This window comes from Mizuhopecten yessoensis, unplaced genomic scaffold (assembly GCF_002113885.1).
Source record: "Mizuhopecten yessoensis strain PY_sf001 unplaced genomic scaffold, ASM211388v2 scaffold4033, whole genome shotgun sequence".
Lineage (NCBI taxonomy): Eukaryota > Metazoa > Mollusca > Bivalvia > Pectinida > Pectinidae > Mizuhopecten > Mizuhopecten yessoensis.
The window spans coordinates 826,698-852,714 of record NW_018405342.1 but is presented as its reverse complement, the minus strand read 5'-3'; positions in this window follow the sequence as shown (position 1 = coordinate 852,714).

Genomic DNA, 26,017 nt, shown 5'->3' with positions numbered 1-26,017 from the left:
TACACTGTTACCATGTTTTTTACCATTTATATATATATATATATATATATGTTTGTCGAAATACAAGCTCCTGAGCGCTTATGACTTATGTTAACTATGACATATATTCAACGTAAAATAATGATTCTTGTATCTTGAAGTAACATACAACTTTGCTTTTATCCGATAATTTTAAGATAAAAAAAAACCACACACAAGCTTTTAATCACGAACTTTTCCTCGAATGCGCCTATGTATAATCGTCGGCACGTTGTTAACACAAGTTAAGGTATACTGTTGATGCCGACATGTACAAATGTATGTAAACTGTAAAACGAAAGTAGGTCTGCGCGATCGCAAACATTTAATGCTGATATTTTCGCATAAATGTCAGTTAGTACTTGATGTGATAGCAATGGATTAAACGAGTGTTACCTTGTGTTGTATTCTAGCACATCAGTGTCTCAATACATACGGTATTTATCTGTTAATGTTCGATAAACGTTTGTTTATTATTACTGTCCTGATTATGTTGTGAGGTATTTCCGGGTCGTTCTCGTATCAAGTGCGCTTCCGGTTACGTCATAAAATGAAAAATCTTGGATATTTATCAATTAAAGATAGTTTAAAAAATAAAAGAGTTAATAAAAACAATATCAATACATTGTAAATATTGTGTTCTTGAATTTTGGGAAGCAGACGACGTTTGATTATAATCGCGAAACTAGAACATTTTTTCAAAACAGGTGTTTTTTAACATTTGAAAGAAAAAAGTTTGAAGGGGAAAAAATCAAAAAAAGAAATATAGTGGATAATTGATAGTAAATTTATCAGAAACATCATCCTTAGAGAGTATGTTCTGGGCATGATCGTTTAGAAGCTTTGTAATACGTCAAACTTTTCAAACGCGCATCAGCTCGAGATAAGGCCCCTGTTTACAAAATGGCGACTGGAAGTAGCAAGGCGGATTAAATTGGAACTTCAATTGTGAATATTTCGGCAAGTAAACATTGTTCACAAAGCCCATGTGGTCTGTTCATCTAATTTAGTCAAGATGTACTCAGGCCAGTCGTTGTTTAGTCGCTAGTGTCATTCATAAAAAATAGTATTATTACATAAACTTATTATAATTATTATCTATTTGTATGAACTGTAACCCTGACCTTTGACTTTTGGACCTGTAGAGTATTCCACACCAGACATTCCCCAATAGGAAGCGGTGCAGGAGGGAACTCAAGTTATAGTGTGGAAATCTTTCTCTATCTATATTCAAAGTGACCTTGACCTTTGACATTTGCATTTAAAAAGTAATCGTAAGTTATTCTTTTGTTGAAGGATAATGTTTGAAGTTTAACTTTCATTGTATTTTCATTCCACTGGAATTCCTCAAATTATTGCATGACAACCCATTTTCTATTTACAGTATATATTTACTTTTGACATTTAAACTAAAAAGGCAATTAAAGCAAGATTTTTTGGAAAGGAAGCATTGTATAAGTTGATCAGTCCCAAACAACTGGAGTTATTGTGTGAAAAGTAAATGTTATATGTACAAAACAATACAATCTATTTTATTATAGTGACATGTGCATACATCAAAATTACATACGTATACAATGTTTCACACATCATTTTAGCACCCGACCCAAAGGGTCTATAGGTCACTTTAACTTAAATTTACCTTCAAAATATCACTTGCGTCATTGGTTAAATCAAAATTAAATTAAATACATACTTGTAGAATGAGAAAAAATCATTTTTTTTACGAAATAATATTTTTTTTTCCTTTATCAAATATTTTCGAGATATTTTCTGTTTGCCTGGGAAAGTCATTTACTAATATTTTAAACAGTTCGATGTTTGATTGATGTTGAAAGGTTATACCAGTGTTTAGAAGTAGGTCATTTCTCTCATTATCATAAAGTGCTTCGTCCTCCACCGCTCCAGAGTTAAATAAAGTTCATACACGGTCATTTTCAGGTTCATTTTTATACCGTCCAGTCTCCACTCGCAATGGGAGTACACCACACCTTAATTGTGCCATGAATGATCTCTCGGATTTTGCAAGGGTTATTGACACGTAGTTCTCCACATGGTAATAAGTTTTAATTTATATAAAGTTCCTTAGTTTTGGTACAAATTTTACTTTATCTGACCACTCATCTTGATATTTGTGTACGAGTGCACGTTTTCCGTCCTCAATGTTACAATGTTGAAGATTGTCAAAGCAATATTCCATATTTACATATTCTAGCACTCGCTGCACGTTGCGGCACCATGATTTTTCCTTATTTGAACGTTTATCCCACATAAACACTTTTTTGCATACCCGGGAATCGTCCATTCGTATGAGTCTGTTCCATAGACGTATAATGTTAAGCCATCTCCCGTGTTGTCTGATAAGCCATCAAGTTTCTCCATTTACGGCCAAATTTGGTGTAAACCTATGGACGCCAAGAAAGTATCTAATCGCGCGATTTTGGATGGTGTCGATACAAGGATGTATTATAAGTGACCTTGATCTCTGATCTTCAGACCTGAAAGGCAAATTAAAAAAAACCCACACCATTTGGTGAGAAAGCATTCTATGAAATATGAGTAGATCAGGCTTAAAAGAACTCGAATTGTTGTGTGTAAATGGAGTTTGGACAGACAGACAAAGAGGCAGACAGACAGAAGAGCATCCTGAAAATATCCCCTGGTTCGACTGAGGGGATAATAAACCTTGTTTCCTACGGAGAAAAAACAGATACTTTGGCAACAATGTTTAAAATGATTCAACATCCTTTGTAATATGAAGATATAAAAATTCTATCAAAGTGTATAGAATTTGGTCAGACCTGAGGCCTGCAAAGGTTTTGACTCCAAATTATACACCTGGGGTAGAATGTTCATACCACTTAACCAATAGAATGACTGACATTTTTTCAAGAACATAATTATTTAGAAAGAGTTATTTTTATTTAATTGAGTAACAGGATACTTCTTACTGGGTGGTGCATTTTCGGATGAACTTTTTGCTTTTTCTGCATTTCTTTAGTGTTCTTCTCCCTTTTTCGTCTCTCCTTCTGCATATTTTTAAATTTATCCTCTCGCTCATGTTCATAAGGTTTGAACTCCTCTCTCCTCTTTTTATCAATGGCTTACAAACTTTTTGTAGCCTGGAGTGTAAATATGTGACGATTAAGTGACATTTCAGTAGAATAATGATGGCATAGCAGATTTATTGCAAAACAACACTGATGAGCTTAAATCAAATATCAATAACCAAAAGTTGAAACCATGACCTCCCTTAAATTTGATAACATGTAAAAAACATAACTGTATAAATATGTTAGGGCTTCTGTGCCATAATGTCGTGAAACCCGTAACAATAAACCACAAAAGAAAACAGACAAATTTTCTGATTAGAAAAAACACGTCATTCAAAAAGCTGCTAACCTTTGGACAAACATGGTCGAAGGGCCATAGCTCAGTTTATAGCGATGCGCAACACCTGATTGCTGCCTTTTCATTTTGCCATCCCAAATACTCATATAAAAAACATTTAGCCATTTTTATGGAGGAAACAAGATATTCCCTTTTCAAGGTAACACACTATTGGACACACTGACTGACAGACGGATTCTGAGCAAATCTATGGTTCCATCTAGTAATAAACATACATTTTAAAGATATAAATAAACCTATCAACTTGAAATACTGTTATCAAACTAACTGAAAGTATAACACCAGGAGCTATTACAGGTGAATGTTTAATAGAATCATGAAACTGTTCAGGTCTTTCTGTAATGGTGTAAGTGTGATGGGAGACCAACAATGTAATACGGTCGAGTTCAAACTTGACAGAAATTCGCAAAATGGTCTCAGATTGGCATTTGTTGCCCCATATAAATGGTAATCATAGAACAGATATTTGTATGAAACTCTGCCACTAAACAAAACACATATTATATTTGTTAACACACCTATGCATTTATCCCTTGTGTTGCATGATATTTTGAAAAATGAAACAAAGCAGAAAGTGATCCAGCTATCTGAAGATATACCACCTGTGTAACAGAGGTCTGAGTTACAAATGAGCAGTTTTATTTTACAAAAAGCAATATGATTCGTCAACAAAAAGCGTTAGTTTATATAATGTTTATTCACCAACAGATGGCTTGTTGCAAAACTGTTCATTCGAAGCCCTGATCGTCTTTCCACATTAAGTTCATTATACACTAGTTAGATCAGAATGCCAGCCAGAGTAGACATCTAGGATAAACCTAAACAATATCACTAATTGATCAGTGCAATACCGTGACGATGAACATTATTTGGAAAGTTTGGTCAAAGTGTTCTATTAGCAACCTTTTAATAGAAAAGTGAAAATACCAAATTTTAAAGAACAGACCATTAGGAAAACTCACTTAGCTAGCATTTGGTGCAGGTTACAGACAATGGACGATGCACCATGTCACTTAATCCTTTCAGGCAGGTGAGCTTCAAAGCAGCTCCGCCAGTAAAAATACATCAATTTTCCTGCCCAACTTCTGCAAAATTCTAGGGACATGGTTTAAGCACGTACGCAATTTATTTACTTTTTTTAATGCAAGTTTTTCTAAATCGGACACTTCAAACGAATGCTGATTGTCAGTATCACGGTGATGTGACGCAGCATCCATCTACTAAATTCCTGCAAACAAATCAGTCGTCATAGAAACAAGGAATTAAATTCTGAATATAGAAATGCGCACGTATTAACATCTAACAGTAAATTAATACAATCAAACTAGATGGCTTTATTTATTTGTCAAATGTCATGAGTATCTCCCGTGGATTTAAACTATTTTTCCCAGTTAATAAAATCAATTTTATTCTGTTTCACTTCACTCCAGGCAATACACAAAATCCAATAAATTCATAATTTCCAATAAAAAATGAAAGACTTTGACCAAATTCTGATAAATTTGTTCTTTTTTTCTGTGACAGTGAAGATCTTAACAACTCACAGTTTTACATTAAACAGCATATTTTTGAAGAAATATTCAAAGTCATCAATCTTACCTCTTCAAAAGATGAAATAACAAGAGGTACAGAGGGCCTGTATTGCTCACCTGAATATTTAAGCAGTAACAGCAAACTATACTCATCAAATATTATATTGTAAAACAAATATCTCACGCGCAAACATTGTCGACTCTATCTGTTGAAACTATCAGCTAAATATTATAATTCTATGCCTTTCGATTATTTAGAAGAATTAATTTATGTTATTGACATATTTGACCCCTGTTACCCTGAAAGTAGGTCAAGGTAATTTTCATTCGAAAACTTTGTTATGCTCAATCTAAAGAAGCTACCAGCTAAATATTAAGATGTTATACCTTCCAGTAGAAGTCGCTTGAAGTGTTTGACATGATTGACCCCTGAGACCTTTATAGTATGTCAAGGTAATTTTCATTCTCAATCTTTGTCTGACTCTGTCCCAGGAAGCTACCAGCCAAATATTAAGATTCTATACTTTTCCGTTCTTCAAAAGAAGTCGTTTGAAGTGTTTTGACACATTTGACCCCTTTGACCTTGAAATCAGGTCAAGGTCATTTTCATTCTCAAAGTTTGTCTGGCTCTATCCAAAAAAAATAATAGCCACATATTAAGATTCTTTACCTTTAAGTTCTTCAGTACAAGTTGTTCTAGGTATCTGACACGTTTGACCCCTGTGACTTTGAAAGAAGGTCAGAGTCATTTGCGTTCCCAAACTTTGTTGGACTCTTACCAACACAGTGACCAGCCACACATTAAGATACTATTCCTTTCAGTTCGTCAGCAGAAATTGTTTTAGGTATTTTACACTTTTGACCCCTGTGACCTTGAAAGTATGTCAAGGTCATTTGCATTCTCAAAGTTTGTTGGGCTATTACCAACTAAGCTACCAGCCACATATTAAGATTTTATACCTTTCAGTTCTTCAGAAGAAAACGTTTGAATTATTTGACACTTTTGACCCCTGTGACCTTGATAGTAGGTCACAGCCACATATTAAGATTTAATACCTTTCAGTTCTTCAGAAGAAAACGTTTGAATTATTTGACACTTTTGACCCCTGTGACCTTGATAGTAGGTCAAGGTCATTTTCGTTCTCAAACTTTGTTCGGCTCTTACCAATAAAGCTATCACCCAAATATCATGACCCTAGGCCTGTCCATTCTTTAGAAAAAGTCGTTTAAAGGAAAAGTTGACGGACGAGGACGGACGGACGACAGACGCCGCGCCATGGCATAAGCTCACTAGCCTTTCGGGCAGGTGAGCTAAAAACAGAAGTTATGAATCTAATTAAACGATCAACTAACTAAGCTATTGTATGTACTTAACACCGCAGTGCTCATGGAAAGAACTTCTAGTTATACATGTAATATAACACAGGCAACATTTTTGAGAAACAATGTTTTATTTTGGGGTATTGCACAGTTCTTGATTCGATACGTTATAGAAAGAAATTTTGGCAAAGCAACCCTATATGGATTCGAGAACTTAGAATACCGAAGAGAGAAGGCCGTTTTCTTACAATTAGGCACTGACATGCATATCATTATCGTGTGTACCTATTAGGCGAGAGGATCAGCCCTTTTGTCAACCATGTAACGAATATATTGGTTGAATATGCTGGTTACTACGATGCGTCTGATATTAAACCATTGTTTGGTATACACATTTTTTTCTTCAATAGTTATGTGAAATTAGTCTATTAAAAATCATGGTAGACTGCTTCATTGTATACTTGTGAATGCCTATTTCAACCTTTTTAGCATTTCGATTCTTTTGGTTTATCATATTATAACTGTTGTCGGGGCCCTATTCGAGTTTACTGTTGCTGGGTCGTTAGTCAACTTATAACTCCGGTATATTCCGGGAACGGACTACCCATTGCCCTCCCAGTTAGGTTAACGTTTAACACTCACATAAATTGGCTTTGTGAAGTATTGAAGAAATATCAATGGTCCTATACGGATCATGGCGCCCACCATTTACGATACTCATTTAATATCCAAGATGGTGACTTGGCTGTGATCCTGTTCCGCTCTTCAGTCTCAAAATATACATTTACAACTAAAATCATTTAATAAACACATGTACAAATATGGACCATGGGAAACCAGCATATGGAGTATAAGAAATATCTGTGGAATATTTCTTGACAAACAGAGGTAAAATAAAGTAAAACAGTCAAAATTATGAAGATTGCTTAGCAACCATTTTGAGTTTTCTGTCAAGCTCAAAATAAAGCATTAACGACTTAGGACTAATAGCAGACTACATATATATATGAAATATAAGAACTGATCAAGAAGTGCTCAACAAATAACAAACTGGAACTGTCTCAACCAAAGATGGCTTTCTGGTGACCACCTTTTTTTCCAATCAGGCAATTAATTAAACATGTACAACTAATAGACAAATCGGAAACCTACAAATTAAATATGAGAATTATTTGGTAAGCTGCCTTGAGAAATAAAAGTAAAAAATATATTAAATGTCCGGATCCTAGATGGTTGTCAGGCGGCCGTCTTTTTTGAATCGGTCTCAAAATGAAAGGTGCACAACAATGAGTCATTGGTAACCCAAATTTGAAATACGAGGGAAAACTTCTTCTTGAGAAATAGGGATAACCAACTCTTTATTATAATAATTATAATATACAGCATTAGATATAGCCCCCTATCTAGCTAACATAAGCCATTCTAAAGCGATTCACAGTACTTAGATATATAATTTATACTATTGACATATACATTAATCGATATGATTTTTAAGTAAGTGTCAGGAGCTGCCTGATTAGGAGCTAACTATTAGTCCTATGCAACCTGGCTAATATCTCGCTATGTGTGTATGCCTGCGTGTGTGCGGAGATGTAATCCAGGATGGGTGCCAGCTGGACATATTTTCTATGGACATTCTCAACTTAATAAATGCACAAATATAGACAAAGGGTAAATTTCGTATGAAACGGGAAGGATACCTCAAGTTTCGAGAAACAGCAAGAACGTATCTTAAATGTCAAAAACAAAAGGTGCAAAATATGAGCTACATGCATGAGAAATCTGCATTTAAAATATGAAAAATATCTAGCAAATACTTCTTGATAAATAACAATAACTACCTTGAATTATTTAATCTAAGATGGGTGCGTGGCGGCCATCTTGCTTTTAATATTAGTCTCAAAATGGAACATGCATTAATATGGACCAACGGATCATTTGATGAAAGTTCAGAAAGATTCGTCAAGTACTGTTTGAGAAATAGCGATAACGGGAATTGTGTAAGCACGGACGAAGTAAATTTCATCAGCCAACCATCATGATTTGTGAGCGAATGGTCAGAGACATTTTGCAATGTCACTGTAAAAGGTACATCGCATGCATTGCAGTAAGACAAATGCTAGGTTATGTAAGGTACACATGGCAAATGTGTAGTTGCAAGATGATAGCTTCATCCCGGCAGAAAGTTTCGGAATTTGTTTTTGAACAGAATAAGATAAAACAGAACAAATCGTTTAATCACTAATAATTCGATATGTGTTTCAATTTAATCACACCAAGAAAACATGGACAAGATTAATATTGACATGAGCATAAAGCAATGCATCTTCACCCAACATGTATATTTCATTGAACCACTGCAAAACTAAAGTTCAGATTGTATTGAGCATTTCTGGGCGACAACCGTGCTATCCACACTAGAAATAAGTACAACAACGTCCATCATTCCCCTTAAACAAGGGAGGTGATTTATTATCACTTGACAGTATTTGAAACATCACCCTAACGCCGGCACAGCTAAATGATATGTGAAATATACTAATCAATTACACTTGTCAACTGCGTTTTTGTCCTCATCGAACACAAAAACAAACATTGAATTCTCCAGGATGACGTATTGGCTTCCCTGTCGGGTCCAGTATTGGTTACGCATACATCAGAATGCATCAAGATTTACCGATACTGTTTACGGGGGCGCGTGTTTTCTATTATTACCAAAGTAACAGACAAGTAGACAATTGACATTCTAACAGTGCCGTCATCAATTTGTACACATCAAACGGCTTGAGAATTTTAAATGTATTCATGAAAACTGATTGACCAAGGACGCACCACCTATTCTACATTTTAAACACAATTTACAGATTATTTAATTTGGAATATACCAGTACTCCTCTCAATATTCAGGTAAATAAATGAACGGGTTTTACGCACCTGCCCCTCTGTTGCATTGTAGTCCAGACAGATTGGATTTGAAACCTTTTGGCTCCTAGCTTCAAAGAAGCGTCCCAGAACCATGACACAGCTGTTATTTCAGTGTAATTCATTTTTGGCACACTTTATATATTACCTAATGATAAACATGCAATCAATTGTATGTGTGTTACGTTCATCTTTAACAACTATTGTGGCTCATCTTAATATGTGATGTTTTAAAACAATTATGTATACATTGCAGATGTATTGATTTGTTTAATAAACGTAACTATTATGCAGCTTAAGAAACATTCTGGTGAATGAAGCTCACGAAATATTTCTTGGTTTATGCCACATCGACAATGGTAGTCATTAAGAGCTAAACGACACTGAAACAATAGACTTCCCCAAAACTGAATACAACAAACTAAAAATAAATAGGTCAAAAAGTGTAAAAGATGTTATAAAACATCAAAAGCAGTTAATTGTTTTTAAAATTATATTTAATGTGATAGGTCAAATGAATGTTCATGTACATAATCATATATTATAGCACAAAAACTGAATCAAATAAACTTTTCTAAGACAGTGTGATTTGAATTTAAAGCAACGACTGTCATTTTTGTTTTGATTTTCATATTATACGATAACGAAATGTTTCATAGTATACATGTAAATGTAAAAAAATACCGTATCAGTAAGAAAAAAAGGATGCCATTTGGTGATATTTTAATTAAGGACTGAAACACAATAAAGGCACAATGATTCAGTCGTTTTCTTTACATTTTCAATTTCTTAAGTGTTGGACCTGTGAAAGTCTATGTCACGGACGGTGCCAACGCATGTGACGCCATTACAATCAGGTTGACGTCATCCTAGTAAGAAAAATAGCTTTCTGGAATTTATACAACCCTTAAACAACAAAACACATATATTCATGTTAATTCCAACTGAAACTTCCGAAAAAATACAGTTAAACAATTTTAAAAAAGGGTCTACTTCCCGCATTATTTGGCTGGCATAGTCATACACCAACTTTCTTATTCACAATTGTTTGTTGTCGTGAGGGAAGTAGGAGGGGGGGGGGGGGGTTCTCGCAACAGCCAGGGGTCATATTTGGACGGATGCCAAGGGAAACGACGCCTGAAACAAAAAGTATACTGAACAAAAAAAGAAACGCACAATTAAATTATGCAATCAATAGCCTAGGATATTTTGGGAAATTTGTACAAAATTTTATATCAATATGAAGGGACAAGTCTACTCTTTACAATACTGTGGAAAAAAGTCTGTGTGACGTCACTCGTGTCATCAGTAGTTAATCAAAGTGGGATACCCGCGAAAAACAAAATGACACTTCAGTACCTGCACGGATTCTTTATGCATTGAATTCATGGGAACATTTATTCGCCTTAAGGGAATGTTGTTTTATTCTTGTGTTAATGCTGCGATCAACTGGGCGCGGTTAGTTGGGGGGGTTGACGTTTCCTAATACGCCTGTCCAGCTCATCCCACAACTGCTCAATGGGAGACATGTCGGGGCTATATGGGAGCCATTCCAGAGGCTGAACGTTGTTTGCCGTGAGAAAATCACGACATACTCTGGCAACATGCGGTCGAGCATTGTCTTGCTGGAAAATTAGGTTATGACGTCTGAGAAGAGGAAGAACATGTGGTTGGAGGATCTGGTCTCTGTATCGAACGGCATTGAGGTTTTGATCCACGACCACTATGGGGGTTTTTACTCCATGGGAGATGCCTCCCCAAACCATTACAGAAGCCCCACCGAATCTATCGCGTTCAACCACGAATGCGTCGGCGAAACGCTCACCGCATCTGCGATATACCCTTTTTCTTCCGTCTGAGCGATACAGACAGAGTCTAGACTCGTCGGTGAACATCACACGCCTCCATTGACGCATCCCAAACCTATTCGGGCCATGTCTACGCATCCAGCTAGGACGCACTTGCCGCCTCCGTGGTGTCAGAGGTGGCCCGACATAAGGTCGGCGCGCAATGATTCTCTCGGCACGCAAGCGGTTCCTGGCAGTTTGAGGGCTAATGGGTCTGCCATGAGTACCTAAGGTATGCGACGCAGTCTCTTCAGCAGTCTTGAATCTGTTGCGCAAGTGTGACAATCGAATCGCCCTGTCTTGTCATGCGGTCGTTACCTGCGGACGACCGCTCCTGGGACGATCGGAAACTAACCCAGTAGCACGGAAACGTGTACAGAGACGGCAGTTTGGTGTTGTACACGGGCCAACACCAAACTGCCGTGCGACAGCAGTTTGGCTATGACCATCCATCAACATCGCAATTGCTCTTCCACTCTGAATTTGCGTTAAGCGTGGCATCTCAGTCAATGGCGAAATTAAAATGCCAACGTGGAAAATTAATGTGGCTGAACTTAGAGTATCCGTTGAGATTATTTGTTTGAAAAACTCCGGTCTGGCTTGATCACGCCACGTGATTTGGACTAAAGAAGCTCACAAAGTCACACAATGACATCGTCACGCTTGGCTAATTCTAGGGTAGATTGTTGAGAAGGGAGATCGTTCTTGATGTAATACCTGACCAAATATTCCATTATTTCCTTACAGCTAAGGTGTACTCCAGGGGGGAACTTTGTGCGTTTCTTTTTTTGTTCAGTATAGATAGAAAAGAAAGACGATAGGAAAGGAAGGAAAGAAAAAAGATCCAAAGTGTTGCAATGGGGGCAGCAGATCAATTTTGATTTCTTCAATGTCCCGTCCGTCGAAGACACATAAGAAAAACCCCGAGTCTTTAGGGACCCCACATTAGTCGCCTTTTACGATCATGCAGTGGGATACAGCAGGCCTATTCTTTCCTCGAACCTGCATGGGTTTATTATACATAATAATGGCAGTCATGGCAAAACTACAAATATTCTAAAGATGAATTTAATGGTGTTCAAAGAGCCATTCCTGACCTTGTCGTAAACGGTTTCACCTCATACGCCTACTTAACTATTTGTTCGTTAGCGCAGAGTATGGCGTCAAATTTGTCGCCTTTAACGATATGCAGGGGGACATTGCATGTCTATTCTTTCTTAGAACCTGAGATGGTTTCATCGCAATTGTAATGCAAACATGGCTTGTGTTTCGTCTCCACTATTAATTCAAAGGTGTGTGTCACTTGCCCTTGCTATATTTAAATACACCGCATTCGTATCGGCTAATTTAAAACTGAAATAAACAGTACTATATCAAAGTTAAATAAGAAACGTTATCTTATACCTTTGTCACATTTTTCTCGAAGTTGTTAAGTTGAGAAACCTTTTAGCAACTAGTAAACAATGGTTTTACAGTTACACAATCTGACTGAGTGCCTCTAATGATGAAGCAAATTGAGTGTAAAAAGAGAATATCCCCGTTACATGGGGTTTGGTAGGGCTTCTTTAAATACTTGCTGCAGGACAAACAGAAGCCTTAATCCTAATTACCTGTAACGGGACCATGTTTATGTAAAGATGGGCTCTAATCAGATTGTACTTAGTACATGAAACAATATATCGCGCGGCTGAACTTGTAAACCTTATTCGGTTAGCATACTTTGTGTAAATTAGTTTAGGGCTAAAGAAAGCGTATGTAAGTGACAAAGTGCGAACTACATATTTTTTGGCCTTCTATTTGTTGTATTTTATTTATTAATTTTCACTTAGTGTACAAAAACCCGACTGGTTTTGAACTGACCTGGTTGATTGTTCTACTCCTAGCTAGAGAGATACTGAATGGTCATTTAGTGTGGTCAGATAATGGGGCCACTTTACGAATGATAACAGATCAGAAACAGAAAGAAAATTATAAACGGAAAAATAAGATCACGACTATTTCAAATGTATGCGTTATATGATCATTATTGTTTCCAATGTAGCCAGATACGTCTAAAACGTGCAGCAATGGTATGTAAATATTGTTTTTTTTTCAGTTAATGTGTTCTTAATAGTTTCAAACTGATGTGATGATAAATAGTGGACAGATCCTTCCATAATTTATATGTGTATCCATTTCAAAATGTCAATTGCATTACTTTACTGTTGAGTGCAATATTTGTCAAACACAATTACAGAGAGGCGAATACTGCCGAAGGAATGACAATTTGATTTAACGCAGCGCACAATACATCCCATAAAGATGTCTCCGTTTGATGCCTGTGATTGTAAAATTGTGTCGCGTGAGGTCCTAATACACTGGTCGCTCGATAACTAATCTTAAAGCTGTGGGCGATCGCATTTAGCGTTTTATCAAAACATTTCACCTTCAAGCAATCGCCAAGCTTTAGAAAACATCTTTTACTTGAAATCCATTTCTATCTGCACAAGACATTCAATAGTTAGTGGCAACATATGTGGTAGTTCTGTTTGTGATTAGACGACATTGTACCACGATGTGGCACAGATGATATCACTCCCCTGGCGATTCTTCGTGCCAAATATTCAAAAGAAGGAAGCTCACGCCTTTAATATGTCTGTACGGAATCTTTGTTTAAGTTGTTCTTTAATAATGTTTTTACTCCATTTATTATTTTTCTGCATTAGAATTATAACTTGTTCAATCATGAATTGCATTTCTGATTATAAACACGGAAAAATCAGAATAGGAGAAATTGTTAAATGTGCACCAATTAACAATGAGGATCATACATTGTATGGCTTTATTTTAGTTTGGTTTCAAAGGCCTATCGTCTTATTAACAGTTAAGGTCATTTGAATACGTGCATTCATGTGTGTCACGTATATATGTGTGCTGATGGCGGTATGTTGATGCATTTGCCTTCTTTCGATAGCGCTGATGTGATGCCTGTATTTGTGATCAGCTGAAGTCTTCAATCTATTTATTATATATTTATTATGTGTATACGACATCCAACAAATGAAATGATAACCTACAACTTGAAAAGAAACAATTAGTGCTAATTTATGTTTTTGAACAGATTTAATCAGAATTTATTAGGAATAAGAAGTGTTAAGATATTCACTGTTTCGTAGGTACCACGTATGACATCAGCTGTCCCGATGACGTCAAACAATAAATAAACAAAACAGTTTTTTATAAGTAGATACGTCATTTTTGTATCATTTTATAGGATGTAAAATTGATTTTATTTGAGAGGCAACCATCACAGTGTGTAAACCATTGCCAAAAAACCATTAAGTATACTGTAAAAGTACTGTGACCATAGTAGTTAATAAATAACAGACTTAACGTCTGAATCAGGACAGGCAAAGGTTCCAATAAGTGTCTGTTCCAATAAGTGTTAAATTGTTGTAAACCTACATGTATTTCCCCGAGGTAATGAGGTAACTCTCTTTGATTTCCATGCTACCGCTTTATAAAAAAATATCTATAAAAGAACCATGTTGCGTTTCTAGCATAGGGTCATTTTTACACATTATTAATCCAAACTGAATTGCAGACATAAAAATAATATGAATAGTTAAATAATTTGTTTGGTTTTGTATTGTTTCACGGCCCATCGACCATGCGAGTAATTTAGGGCTAAAAAACATGTTCGAATAGGCAATCACAAAAATAAATACTTCAAACTAGAAATAAAAAGGTTTAAAAGATGTAAAAAATTATCAACAGGGAACGAATTTGTTGTAAATCATATCAGATCTTATCATAAAGATCAATTAAGTGTAAATAATCACAGATAGATTAAATAGAAAATGTATTAAATACACTTTTCATACACGTTACATTATATAATCTGTCACGTTTATGTTTGAGATCGGCGCATTCAATCATGAAATGTAAATGGTTGATTACTTGCATGACAATAAGATTGATCTTCGTTCAATATATGTTATCTTTATTTTTCTTTCTACTTCTTACAACCTTTCAATTCCTAGCGCCTTGCTTGGCAACACCTCATGTTTGGCTTGAATGTTGAGCGTTCGCCCAGGTGAGGATGGCGATGGGTTCTGTCTTCAGGCCGGGACATACGTAAGTCCTTAAACATGGTAGTTGTTATTCCCTGCTTAAGGGGAAAGGGCAACAACTGGTTCACCCGTTGTCAGTATAATGTGACGGGACGAAATGCTGTGCTTGGTGCCTTCGGCATGGGATTTCAGTGAGATAGCACTATAAATTCGGCATCAGATCTGCGCTATCACAAGAAGGCAAGCACACATACACTACACACATAGAGGCACGTCATGAAATGACCTTAGCTGTTAATAGGACGTTAAACAAATTAAACCGAATCGTTATGTAAAATGTAACTGTGTTTGATGTAGAAATAACAGTATGATAGTGTGAAAAGTGAGAGAGAAAAATGAACAAGCGTTGATTTGTGAAGAAATTCAAAACAAGATATACGAAATTGCATACTGTGCACATATTTTCCAATAATTGGTTTATCTCCCTGAAATGCATTGTCCCGTAATGACAAACATTTACAAAACGGAATATAAACTAGGACCTCACAGTTACTATTAAAGAAACTAATGCGCCCTAATGTGACAGTCTCCTTCCATTCGTACACCCTATCTAGACTTCCAGTCGACCCCCATCAGTCTTCATTACTCCAGTCCCTAACAATGGACTTCTGGCCTAACCACATCGACAATTGTCTTCAATGCAGAGTGAATCGATGACATTTCACGTCTTGTTATGAACCCCTCACTATTATCAGAATAAATATTTCCATCGATTTTACAATATGTTATAAACCTTAACTGGCTCGCCCCATGTGGCTATCCGAAACCTAAAACCAGTCGATTTGATCAAACGCACAGACGCAAGCGAACCGCAATGTTCGTAATTGTTTGTGCCAATGCTCTCTCTAATACACGTGCACTGCACCCTCGCGCGTAGGTTACCGTGTCACGAAACAAATATTTCAACGTAATTCACAAAGGAGAAATACTAGATTAATACTTCCGTGATGAATGGCCGTTGTCTGTCAACAAATATTGCTTCCTTGTGTCGTTCCTTAAAAGCTTTGATTAACAGTGCATGATAATAGGCGTGATGATTGAAAATGCGGACGTTCCGACTCTTTTTTTTCGAAAGTTGGGATAAAAACCCACACATTCACTCGAGACTTTAAAATGCAGTTCTATACATCAATTATTTTTCAAATAAATGATTCTTAATTTCACGCTCAAAACCGTCAATTTATCTATTTGTTATTCTCATCTCATATGTTACAAAGTGTAATACATGTACGTAACAAATTCAAATAATGAATTATTTCAACGTCTTCCAATAGACAGTTTGTTTGTTTGTTTGATTTTGTTTAAAGTCCTATTAACAGTCAAGGTCATCAAGGACGGCCTCCCCTGTGTGCTAGATACATGCGTGTAGTGTATGTGTGTGTATTTTGGGAGGCTGCGATATGTTTGTGTTGTCTCCTTGTGATAGCGCGTTACGGATGCCGACTTTATAGTGCTACCTCACTGAAACATACTGCCGAAGACACTCAGCAGGACGCCCCATCCGGTCACATACTGACAACGGGTGAACCAGTCGTCCCACTCCTAATTTACCGAGCGTAAGCAGGAGTAGAAACTACCATTTTTAAAGACTGTGGTATGTCTCGGCCAGGGGACAGAACCTAAAGCCTTCCTCACAGGGGCGAACGCTCAACAAATGGCCAAAAGTGAGGCATTGTCAAGGGAGACATTAGGAAGAAGAAAGTTATTTAGAAAGGAGAGAAGAGATAAGGTCCCACATTTAGTCGCCTCTTACGATCATGCAATTTGGGGCAATTTGCCGATTCGAGACAAATATTATGATGTACCTGAAATAAAACAATGCTCTGTATAACGGACTTGTCAAACATACTATAAAATCATGAATTAAAAAGAACCTTTTTATACTTTGTAATAATATCTTACCATTTCGATAGGCATTGTGTTCGCATGCTTTTTAACCTTTTAACATTACGTTTCGTCTGGTGTATATTCCTTATTATTGTTAAAAGTCCCGATATTACTTAACTGTTGCTGGGGCGAACATAACGAAACTAACAAATTCATTGTCTTTTAAAACATCAGACAGTAGGAATTTGAAGTATCATGTTATTTGGGTCTTTACATAAGAGTAATGTAGTATGCTAAATTTGTCATATGCGTACAGGTCGTTGTAGTTAGCGAGATGAAGCGCTATGACCGGAAACTATTTCTTTAGACGATAAATCAGTTTGACCTGTTTGTTCCGAGTCATATGAAGTGCCTCAGACACATTAAAACGCGTGAGCGATCAGAATGATTAGGGTACGAAATCCCCAGCTCTAGTGCTACTGTATGATTAAAACAAAACGATGAAGAGTTGCTTTTTTACTGTGCGGTAATCTTTTGCCTTTATACATGTTCCTTTACTGAAATCGATATGATTCTGCACAAGTCATATCAACTTTAAAACTACGATTCAATTAATAGATATTAAGACATTTTTATCGTGTGAGGATCTGGCCATGAAACGTCACTTTACATCATTTTTTTAAGTCACGTGAATAAAAATATTTTGTTTTTATTTCATTCTAAAAATAATTAAGTCTGTGATAAACCTGTTTGTTATTTAAAATTCTCTTATTCTAATACTATTTCACACAGTTATGCATGAATATTACTGGCGAGCATTTTTCACGCGATTCTTTGTACACTTTATAAGATCGACATTGCAGTTTAAAATTTTATGTATACGATACATATGTCCAATGTTCGGATTTGAAGTTGTTGAGTATATCAACAAATTGTAAATCATTGTATGTGTTGAAACTGCATTTTGTCACTTTTCAAAGTCCAAAATTCTATCGTCTCTATAGCTCTATAGGTTCTTGAGAATAAACCATCATCCAATTTTGGAATATCTTGCTAAGTAACACTGCCGCCAGAATTATAACTGTGTTTCAGGTTCGAAATTAATATTTCTCTTACACTGTACCATGGACAGATGTATCTACAATTTTACAGGTGTGAGATATATCACTCTATGGTTGAGAAGGATGAATTCCCCTACGCATACACACATGTAACAATAGTATGACGTCACGTCAACAATCTATTGACGTCACGTCAACGCTGAAAGGAGCCTGTTACCTTAACATTTAAGTATGCATACGATATCAATTCGGAGAAAAATAGTAATTTACCCCTTGAGGGTGAGAAATTATTCCACGCTTCTCAAAAAGCTAAAATGTCCCAAGAACGGTATTCATAGCTTACATTCTTTGAAGTACAGATTTGTTTTTACCGAAATGAGCAAATTTTCTAAATTCAACTTTTCATTCGGAATCAATTCACCAATCTACAGCAATAAATATAAAATGATTCGGTGAGTGCGGGGTTTCTATTTCTGACGTTTCATCTGGTTGTCACTTCATGCTTGGTAGTATGAATTGATTTACTTTTAAAACTACACCAGTGTATATTAACACGCTCCATAATTTAAATTATTTTTTCTGTTTGTCAGGACTTCACCACTTGATGAGTCTATTCTATTCTGCGATTCATCTTCCATCAAATCAGTTTTGTTTGTGTCAACTTCAAGATATTCCTATGTCACATGTCCCTGTTTAAACACCTATTTGCACCAATCGTGAGGAATTAAGGTTTCAATTTCCTAAGGGAAATTATATTTAGGTTTCGTTTATCGCTCGTTGATGAATATCCAAGTTTCGTAAACAGGTCCGTTACGTCAAAGACTATCCCGAATGTAATGAAAAAGATATGCTGCGATATTTGTAAATAAAGTTGAAACACTTTTTCAACACGACGTAGGGTTATTCAATTTCTGTTCTAGATGTCATTGTCATATATGCTAATACTCTCGCAACAAATTTCTGCTAAGCAGTTAAATAACACAAAAGTGTTTTTTTTTAATATTGCTGTTCCAGTATATCTCTTCAACGGAGCTTAGAGACAGAATGTCTAGTAATTTTGTTCAATTCAAGCGACTTTGATTTCGATGTCGGTGAGCTAGCCTTATTCGCAAATTACACACATTTTAAGTATACTGCAATCAAACAAGATAAGGGTAAAACACAAGGACACAGGATTTCAAAGTCAACAAAACTGTCAAGACCACTAAGCGAAAAATACTTAAATATAAGAAAATACATCAACAATCTACACGAACAACTATAGGCGGAACTGTAGGCAAGCGTTTTTCTTCACCTCTTCTGACCCCTGTCATCGTGTCTCCTGTCTAATCGAGGTTCAAATGCGTTTGATGAGAGATATGACGGTCATATTACTTTTATTGAGACAGATACTGATAGCATATACAGGAAATGTTGTCGACCGTTAAATTTCTCGGCGGATCTATATATGTCTCCAGAATATTCTGATACATAAAACATGATTGTGAGTAACGAATTAATACCAAAATGTAGTCTTAATATCAGCAGAAATATACAGAGAAATAGAAAATTAACTAATTAATGGTTATTATTCCTATAAGTAGGGCTGTTGTCCATAACTTACCACTTTTTATGCAAATAATTATATGTATGCCGCAACTATAATCAAACCTAAATAATGTTATCTTGTGGGAACGAAACAAATATTATCACTTCTCTAATAAAGATCTTTAAACTTGTATCGATCTAAGTGAACGTCGTAAGGGAGCTGATAAAGGGAAAATATATTCAATGAGAGCAACGAAAGTGTCCGAGTATGTTATTTGCTATTCGAAACTGATTTGAGAGCATTGTTATCGCGTTGAATGTTTGTTTGTTCTTGGTTATACGCCCTTTCAACAGCGTAGGTCTTGTGAAGAATTGTACATTGGGAGATACCTACGAGAGAAAAAGGTTAGAAAGGATAGAAACACAGAACACCATGATTCTGCTGGGGCCCCAACAGTAAGCACCTCTAACGATAATATGCATTTGGATTTAACAGCTGTTGTTCCTTAACATGTATAAGTATGTAACGGGAAAAACGATAATTTTATTGCACAACGTATACATTTATCGGATATAACTTTTAAAAACATGGAACTTTCTCCTTGAAAATGTGGTATACATGTAAGCACCGAATGTAAATGCTTATCAAAAAGACTGGATACGCATTTGGAGAAGGTATGTTTTGATTTTGAGTCCGGTTTAGATGGTCCTAATAACTCCTGTATCGGGAAATTTTAAATATTTACTCCCTACAGTTAATAAAAGGCCAAACAATTTCGAACTCTTCTGCGTAGGAGATACAGCATGTGTTACTGGGACTCTCCCCTCTAAGTTTAAATGAAGGTGGTTTGAGATTATGTTTTTACACACAGAAGGATTGAAATAGTGCAAAAAAAGGATTATTGTCTCAGAAGATGCATGGTACTGGTGTTCATGGCTATATGTGTAATATTACCCGATAACTGAAACAGTAGGAAACGCCTTAACAGAATATTTCAAATAGAAATAGCAGTCCCGTCGTGTCATATATGCCATGTTACTGTGTACAAACTATCCACATTCCATTTGCAATTGGTTAATAAAATAAAACAAATCGGTGATTTTAACAATAGTTACAGCCGCCCGCCCTCTAGCGATGTACATCACCCGTACATTGCACACTAAACGCCTCGGGTTTAACCTTATCAGAACCTGATTCACAAGAGAATCCAATTGTCGTTTTAAATCTTGATTGAGAGTAACTGGACATGGTCAAACTGACAGATAAGGGCCTAAACACTCACCGCAATGACGCAAAAAAGATATCTTGAGACATGTTTTTGCAGGAAATGGATTCAAAAGAAATTATAAGTCCCTTTGAGGAGCTTAAATGATAGTTGTAAAAGTGCATACACGCACTGCAGTGACGAGCAGGTGAATAGTGTTGTGCAGTATTAAATATTTTGTTCCACCTCTGATACGGCACTGGTGTCAAATAGACACTCCATTTTATTTCCACAATTATTTACAACATTCTTTTTCTATAGTGATACAGTTCACATTACAAAAGTAGCCTCCCTAGCAAGTGTGAAACGACTATTCAACAATTATATAGTCCTTCAACGTGATTTTCCTTGTAACAGGAATGACACTCTGATTCCTACCATTGTGTCGGACAACAATAACATTAACCACGGATACCTTGAAACATACACTACAGTAAAACCAAACGTTCTCAACCGATTAGACACATTCCTTTTATAATGATGATTGGGTTGGTTTTATAGAGTTTAACGTTATATAAACGGCTAGAGTTATTTAAGGACCTCCATGTATGTTGTGTATGCATGCATGTGTGTATGAGTGCTGGAGACAGGGTCTGTTGATGTATTTGCCTCCATGTGATAGTGCGGATTTGATGTCGACTTTATAGTGCTATCTCACTGAATTCCATGCCGAAGGCACCCAGCACAGCATTCCACTCTGTCACATTATACTGACAACAGGTGAACCAGTTGTTGCCCTTCCCCTAAATGCTGGTTTGGTTTGGTTTGGTTTGATTTAATATTGTTTAACGTCCTATCAGCTGCTATGGTCATTTAAGGACGGTCTCCCATGTGTGTAAGATGCATGCGTGTAGTGTATGCGTGTGTGTTTTGGGAGGCTGCGATATGTTCGTGTTTGTCTCCTTGTGATAGCGCGGAACTTTATAGTGCGACCTCACTGACACATATTGCCGAAGACACCCAACAGGACACCCCATCCGGTCACAACATTATACTGACAGCGGGCGAACCAGTCGTCCCACTTCTAAATTGCTGAGCGTTAAGCAGGAGTAGAAACTATTAATTTGTACAGACTCTGGTATGTTTCGGGCATGGGGCAGAACCCAAAGCCTTCCTCACAGGGGCGAACGCTCAACTTAAGGCAGTGAGGCATTGTCAAGGAAGACGTTAGGAAAAAGAAAGTTGTTTAGAAAGAAGAGAAAAGAGAAGATCCCAAATTTAGTCGCCTCTTACGATCATGCACCTGAGAGCTGATGTTTCCCACTGCATGATCGTAAGAGGTGACTAATATGCCCCCTCTAGGATTTGTTAGGTTTCTGTAACGCGACTAGGCTGCAGTTAAATACTCGTATTACATATTAACCTCATTGTTATTCGTTAACTGTGTCTGAGTGTAAGATGAATATAAACCATAGAGGTGATGTACCTATAAATCTAGGTAATAGATACAGCAGCCATAAATTACATACATTATTGAAGTACCATAATGCTGCTATTTCGTCCTTCTAGAATTTATCGATGATGTTAAGGGCCAAAATGGTGAAAAATCAATTTTTGTTTTACAGATTTAAGATCTACATATCAACTAGTTTATCTTACTTACGGTTTAATAATTGTGTTACGAGCCATATAAGGGACTACAATTCTGGTTAACTCTGGGCAGCGTATTCAGTTATGCTTAGCACATGTCCGCTACCAAAACTAGCGATTTGTTTTTAACTTGTGAACCAATCTCAGAAACGAGATAGCCAGCTGCACGTCATTCTGAGGCATCGAACATGCAAACATCATACTCGATCGTTATGTATTGACTCAGTTACGGGATTCTTCCAGTATACAAGTATATTTATGTTGAATATTGTCAAGGTCGTAGACTTGAAAGCGTGTTAAATCGTTTATTTAAAGCTTTCTTAAAGTGCTGATCAGTTCATATTCCATTTACTGACCTATTTACTAGAGTGCCCAGAAAACAAGAAATATGAAAAGAAAAAAACAAAGATAATGAATATATAAATTGTAGTCATGTAAGTATCAGATATTTGATTCATATTTGTACATTTCTGTATGTAAAAAACCTGTCAATTAGCAGTTCAAAATCAAAGGCTGAAAAGTGCACCTTACCCAACCGAGGATTTTACAATTAAATAGCCTTCTTACATGTACTAGTAGTTTAAAGTGTACTTAACCCACACGGGGCTTCCCTTTAACATTTAGAAGAGTGCACTGAAGCAATGTGTTTTTTTTTCGTTTTTTTTCTAAACATCATGAAGGGATCTTTTTCTGAATTGCAATTTCACTCACATGTCATAACTTGGACACGATAGAAAAACACTCCACGCGGTCCCATTATACTGACCACGACCTAACTAGTCTTTATCGCCATGTAGTTACTGCTGAATGTCATGCAGAGACCAGTCATTACAATGCTGGACAATTGTTTGTTCGTCATGCTGTATACCACTGTATAGTACAGTATCGGAAGAGGCGATCTATGCTGTGTTCCCTGTAGAATCGGGTGTTTTCCATTTATGACCTCTGCTAGGGACATCGACAAAATCTAAAATTGATTTGTTGAACCCTTTCTTACAATATTTTGTACATCAGTTTGAAGGTCTGTTAAAAACCGTTGAATGCAAAGTTTAAAAAAACCGCCCTTGGATTTTATGAAATAAAACCATTCAGAAGAGTTTATACACTGCGAAAAACGAACATTTACTTAAAACCAGAACTCAATTTTCATTTCAATATGCTGGTATTGCATAAACATTCTAATCCGATAAAACCTACATATGACTGCATCAAGCAAACATTATCAAACTATAAGGACAAGCCGTAATTGATTTTCATCTAAATCGTAGGAATAGCATAACGTTTACACCATATTAATATAAATTGTGGTTATTTCAGTTATATATTGGTCCATCTGATAAATACTGTCTTCAAACTTAAAGCAACCATTTGTTAATATTTATTTATGTTCACATTCAAATTTCATTTCATCCAAATTTCAAATATTTGTCATTTTTTTCTAGCACATATTTAAGACAACACAATTTAATCTCCTCGGTTACTAGACGCACCATCATTTTCACGGCAATTTCACCTCATTGCATAATACACTACAGCATACCGAGCATGGTTTCGAGTCATTAAAACTGTAGTGAAATTATTTCAAATTTGTTACTTCGTTGATTTCAAATTTTGAGTAAATATATATTTCGTGTACTGGAACTATTGTAAAAATATGATTTTATATTACGTTTATTAAATAATTTGAGTAAATAATATATTTTGTCGGGTTCCTAGACATATTCGATTAACCGGCCAAGAAAAAAAAGCTGTCGTGCTAAACTTTACTCATCATAAAGATATTTTAGAATTAGATTCCCCCCCCCCCCCCCCCCTGATCTTATGTTTTGTTTGATTTTATAGGGTTTAGCGTCCTATCAAGAGGTAAGATCATTTAATGACATACATCCATGTGTCTTGTATGCGTGCATTTTTGCTTGAAGCAGTGCATGTTGTTTAAGTTGCGTCCTAATGATCACGGAACTGATACAGACTTTATAGTGCTATCTCACTGAAATGCTGTGCCGAAGGCACTCAGTACAGCTTTCCACCCGGTCACATTGTACTGACAACGGGTAAACCAGCTGTTGCCATTTACCCTATTGTCATGTATCCGCACCGTTCCGTGCTCCGTTCCATTCCATGTGGAACTCTTCTGTGTCTGAATACAAATAAAGGCATTACTGTGTTGATTCACAAGATGGCCTCTTGTGTTGTTATTGAACCCGACGACAGATTCGGTAACACCTCGGTAAGACACTACAACTGGCGACGAGGTGAGCAGAAATCATTGCAGTAATCAGAACATTTCCCAATTCAAGTCGGAAACGAGGTGGTGAGGCACTCATAGGCAAGNACCGCACAACGCACCAAAAATAGCGTGCGCACACCGTGCATACATCGTTCACACACCGTCCGCACATCGTTCACACATGGTGCGCACAACTGTGCGATTTAGCAATCGTTCGCCCCGTTGTGCGCTTCTCTCCGCACAACTGTGCGATTTGGTATCATTTGTAGATCAAAATTACGGAATGACAAAAATACGGAAGGCTTGTATGCGATAATGTACACTGTGTATATATCTGTAATTTCTCATCACAATAATCAAGATTATACAATTTCACAATGCGTGTTACACAGTATTACAGCGACCATTAGGCTGTCAAGAATGGGTTTTGCTCCAAGGTAACAGAACAGGTAAATAACAATTTGATGAGTGTCCGGAGTTTTACCTGACCAGTGCCTGACACACAGAGCTGATATGCGATACCGTTTGACCGTAATAAATCGTATTTGTTATTTGCATTCGTTTGCCTATAGCTCCCCTTCACCTGGATTTTCACACCCCCAGCCTTACCCGACGGGTAACGTAAGTGCCCCAGGCGGGGAGAAAACTACGGTCCAGGTACATGTACAAAAGGGTTACGTTTACCTGTGTATACGGGATTGTGTTGTAATTTTACATGTGTCGATTACATTTGTTTAAAAACCCAGAAAACACAATTTCTAGAATATAAAAACATACGTTAACATCAAGTTTATATGTTTAAACACGGAACCGTAAAAATTGTTAAGGCATTCCTCAATTTACACCAACCACGATTGTTATCGCACAACGTCCGTCCATCGTGCGCACAGATGTGCGCAAACAATGATCGTCCAGCTTTATATCGTTCGCCAATCGTGCACACACCGTTCACACACCGTGCACACATCGTGCGTACACCGCACATCGTGTAACGTTGTGCGATCCCACAACTGTAGAATACTCAAACTTTCTATCATTCGCACATTCAGCCGATTATTGTGTCAAAGATGGCAGGGCGAATAGGCAGGATAGACACTTTCGATCAGGGAAATGAGTCATGGGACTCGTATGGCGAGCGCCTTGAACAATATTTCATATGTAATGACGTGAAGGAGGAGAAACGCGTTCCCGCGCTTTTGAGCCTTGTGGGTGGGAACACGTATCAGTTGCTCCGAGGGCTGACGGCGCCCAAGAAACCTTCTGAGGAGACTTTTGAACGTTTAGGCAAACTGCTTAAAGATCATTTTAATCCCAAACCCCTAGTGATTGCCGAACGTTTTCGATTCCATAAACGT